The sequence below is a fragment of the Loxodonta africana genome, chromosome 2 (assembly GCF_030014295.1).
Source record: "Loxodonta africana isolate mLoxAfr1 chromosome 2, mLoxAfr1.hap2, whole genome shotgun sequence".
Lineage (NCBI taxonomy): Eukaryota > Metazoa > Chordata > Mammalia > Proboscidea > Elephantidae > Loxodonta > Loxodonta africana.
The window spans coordinates 190,797,770-190,802,096 of record NC_087343.1 but is presented as its reverse complement, the minus strand read 5'-3'; the positions used below and the strand labels follow the sequence as shown (position 1 = coordinate 190,802,096).

Genomic DNA, 4,327 nt, shown 5'->3' with positions numbered 1-4,327 from the left:
CATACAACCCCCTCTTAGTTCTTGGAATCTTTACCTCTTCCCAGATCATGCCTCCGATCACATATTCCTCTCAACCTATGGTTTATGCCCTGGAACAATATTCTCACACTTAAGCATACATTAGAGTCAGATTGCTGAGCCCTACCCTGAGAGGTTCAAATTAAGTAGATCTTGGGTGGGACCTAAGAATTTGCATTTCTCACATGTTTCCAGGTGATACTGGTGCTGCTGGTCCAGTGACCACACTTTGACAGCCTCTGCTCTGAACTATTCAGTCTTTTTGGCTTTTTATGCTCAAGTTTTCCCCTCAAATTAATGTTCCTGCTCTGAGGTTCCAAAGTCTATTTTGGAAATTCAGAAGCCAAAAATCGACTCTTTTTTTTTTTTTTCCTTGACATTTCTATTCTTCCAACTCTACCTGAGGGGACAGATGCTTTCTGAGCCTAGATTCCCCAGAAAGCAGAGCGTGGGACAAAGGCTTATAACCCAAGTTCTTCATGGAGATGTGGGCAGTGGTGGTTCAGTGGTAGAATTCTTGCCTCCCATGCAGGAGACCCGGATTCGAATCCCAGCCAATGCACCTCATGTGCAGCCACTGCCCGTCTGTCTGTGGAAGCTTGCATGTTGCTATGATGTATAACAGGTTTCAGCAGAGCTTCCAGACAGACTAGGAAGAAAGGTCTACAATCTACTTCTGAAAATCAGCCCTGAAAACGCTGTGGATCACAACAATCTGATCCACAATTGATAATGTGGGTAGAGGAGGACTGGGCGCCATTTCATTCCATTGTGCAAGGGGTTTCCATGAGTTGGCGGCCGATTCAATGACAGCTAACAACAGCAACAAGATTGCAAGGAGCAGGAGTGAGGCAGACATCAGGGATAGGGTAGTGACACAGGAAAGGAGGGAGAGCTCTGCAGAGATGCATAATCCAGTCTCCCACTGGCTGCTTGATCCTGCAGGATTGCCTGAGAGGTCATTGGAACTACACCTCAGGACTGACCTTCCAAGGGGAGAAGGCGGAACCATTCGTCTGTCAGCTTTCATTCTCCACTGCTCAAGGGTTCCCCCTTCACTACTGAAGTCCCATTCCACAGCATCGACAGAGGAGCCCCAGGGAAGAGGTGAGAGGCCCAGGGCACAGTCGGGTGTTCTTGCATGAAGCTGGTCAGAAACCTCCCAGAAATGGAGACCCAGAGTGACTGGAGACAAACATAGATGAAGCAGAGAGAACCTGCAGTGACTTGGAGGGGCCCAATATGTGCATCACATTGAATTGCCACATCTATTTCATCTTCATTAATCTGGAATAGACCCCACCACTATCATCTTTTTTGTGTGTGTATAACTACACTGACATTTTTTAAGAGCTTGGGTCAGTTGTCTCATAGAATTTCTCACCATCTGGATTTGTCTGATTATTGCCTCCTGATTGTTGTTGCTAGCTGCTGTCAAGTCATGGTGACCCAACGCACAAGGGGACAAAACATTGCTTGGTCCTGCACCTTCTGCATGACCGTTGCCTCAGAGCCTTCGGGGAGAGCACGGTCCTGCTGACACCTTGAATTCAGACTTTTAGCCTCCAGAACTGTGAGAGAATAAATTTCTGTTCTTACAAGCCACCACTTGGTGGTATTTTGTTACAGCAGCCTTAGGAAACTAAGAGCCTTCCTTGCCTCTTCCTAGGTTCTGGTGGTTCCTGGCAATCTTTGGCATTCCTAGCTTGTAAATGCATCACTCCAGTTTCTGCCTTCTTCTTCACATGACCTTCTTACTTCTGTGTCTGTGTCTCTTCTCCTTTTTTTTTATAAGGACAGCACTTATATTGGATTAGAGCCCACCCTCCTCCAGTATGACCTCATGTTAACTGGTAACAGCTCCAAAGAACCTATTTCCAAAAATGGTCACATTGACAGTTACCAAGGATTAGAACTTCAGCATATCTTTTGGAGGACATAATTCAATCTACAATGGTCTCCAAGTCAAAATTGCCTGATAAAGGAATCCTGCATAGGGCAGAAGTGGCCTGTTTCTGGTACCATCACTGTGCTCATTCACTAGATAAGCAACCCAGGGAAGCTGGGCATCAGAGTGGACCTCAGTGGATCAAAATGTTTGAGAGCTAAGGCTGTCAGTCAAATGTGCTTCCCAAGCAGGTCTTATTGAAGGCAGAACTGAACAGGCACTTCGATGCCTGTCACAGTGGGTTAAGGTGAGTCCACCAGACCACTCCACTGTATCCCTTTCTTTTTTTGTTAATAAGCAGTATGTGAGGCAACTCTTTGAGACCATGTGAATATTCTATTCTCCGACACACTTTCACTTATTGGTTTTAACATCTACTGATGGCCTTTGCCTGAATCAATTATTGTTTGCAAAATGATGATTTTCTAATTCTTTCATTCCTTCTTAATGTATTAGTTGGTCGTTGCTGTTGTTACGTAACATGAAGTCAGCCCTCAGTTCATGGTGACCCCTCCCCATGCACAAATGAATGAAAGGCTGCCTGATCCTGGGCCATTCCCATGAGTGGCTGTGGATCAGACCATTACAATCCAGAGTTTTCATTAGCTGATTTTTGAGAATAGATCACCAGGTCTTTCTTCCTAGTCTATCCTAGGCTGTGAACTCCACTGACACCTGTCCAACATGCAAGCTCCACTGACAGACAGGTGGTTACTGTGGCTGAGGTGTATTGGCCCAGGAATTGAACCTGGGTCTCCCACATGGAAGGCGAGAATCCTACCTCTGAACCACTAATGCCCTCTGCCATTAGTTGGCATCCTACTATAAATGAGAGCTTTCTTCTCTCTTCTCTAGTATCGTAATAAGCTCGTGAAATTTTTGTTCAGTATATTATTGAACACTTGCTCACTGCTCTTTTAGTTTAGTTTTAGTTAGTTTGTACTAATAGTTCCAATTTAAACACAAGACCACAGGTTTTTTTCTGCACTTTCCTCATTCCATATTTGCCTCTCCCTTCTCCCACAGTGAGAACTCTGGCTCCAAGAACATCAGCATATTAGCTCCTTTCTACAGTAGACATGATTTCGTTCCAGATTTACTACATTTACATTTAGTACATTAATACCACTACCAACAACAAGAGAAAAAGCTACTAGTGATCTAGTGCTGCTATAACAGAAATACAATAAAGGGGTGGTTTTAACAAACAGAAATTTGTTTTTTCACAGTTTAGGAGGCTAGAAGTCCGAATTCAGGGTGCTGGCTCTAGGGGAAGACTTCCTCTCTGTTCTGGAAGAAGGTCTTTGTCCTGTTGAGCTTCTACTCCTGAGCTATCTTCATGTGGCTTGGCATCCCTCTTCCCCGATCTTTGCTTCTTAGCTTGCTTGTTTAATCTGTTTTATACCTCAAAAGGGAATGATTCAAGATACACTCTTCACTAATCCTGCCTCATTAACATAACAAAGACAACCCATTCTCAAATGGGACTATAACCAAGGGCATAAATCAAAAACCAAACCCACTGCCATCGAGTCAGTTCTAACTCATAGCAACCCTATAGGACAGAATAGAACTGCCCCCATAGTGTTCCCAAGGCTGTCAATCTTTACATAAGCAGACTGCCACATCTTTCTCCCCCGGAGCAGCTGGTGGATTCAAACTGCCGATCTTGCAGTTAGCATCCGAGTGCTTTAACCACTGCCCCACCAGAGCTCCTAAACCAAAAGCATAGAAGTTAGGAATTAAAACTCATATTTTGGGGGACACAATTCAATTTATAACGCCTACCAAGTTCATGATTTACTCGAGGTTCTTTTCATCTTAAAATATATCTTACTGAGGATGTGTTGGAGTTCCTGAGTGGTGCAAACATTTAACACTGTTAGCTGCTAACCAAAAGGTTGGTGGATCAAGCCCACTCAGAGGTGTATGGAAAGGGAGGTCTGGCAATCTAGATTCAGAAAATAAACCACTGAAAACCCTGTGGACCACAGTTCTGCCCTAACACACATAAGTTCACCATGAGTCAGAGTTAACTTGATGGCAACTATTTTTGTCTTAAGAGTGCATTGTGACAGCACTGTGTATAAAGCTACTTGAGTTGCTTCTTTTGTCTGTGTGGTTACCAATTTGAAGACAGGTTCATTTGTTTCTATTTGTATTCAATTTTAGGGTTGCATTTCCCACCATTTTTCTTTCTAAATTTTACCTATTTTGTTGTTGTTGTTGAGAATGTTGTTGTTAGGTGCCGTCAAGTAAGTTCCGACCCATAACGACTGTATGTACAACAGAATGAAACACTGCCCATTCCTGTGCCATCCTTACAGCCGTTGCTATGTTTGAGCCCATTGTTGCAGACAC

General features: G+C 43.8%; 1 non-coding gene across 1 annotated transcript; it reads left to right on the top strand.

Annotated features, from left to right (window-relative positions):
* The first annotated feature begins 509 nt into the window (after positions 1-509).
* Positions 510-580, top strand: TRNAG-CCC (transfer RNA glycine (anticodon CCC)). Its single transcript has one exon. It is a non-coding gene; the product is annotated as a tRNA-Gly (tRNA).
* Positions 581-4,327: the final 3,747 nt, after the last annotated feature.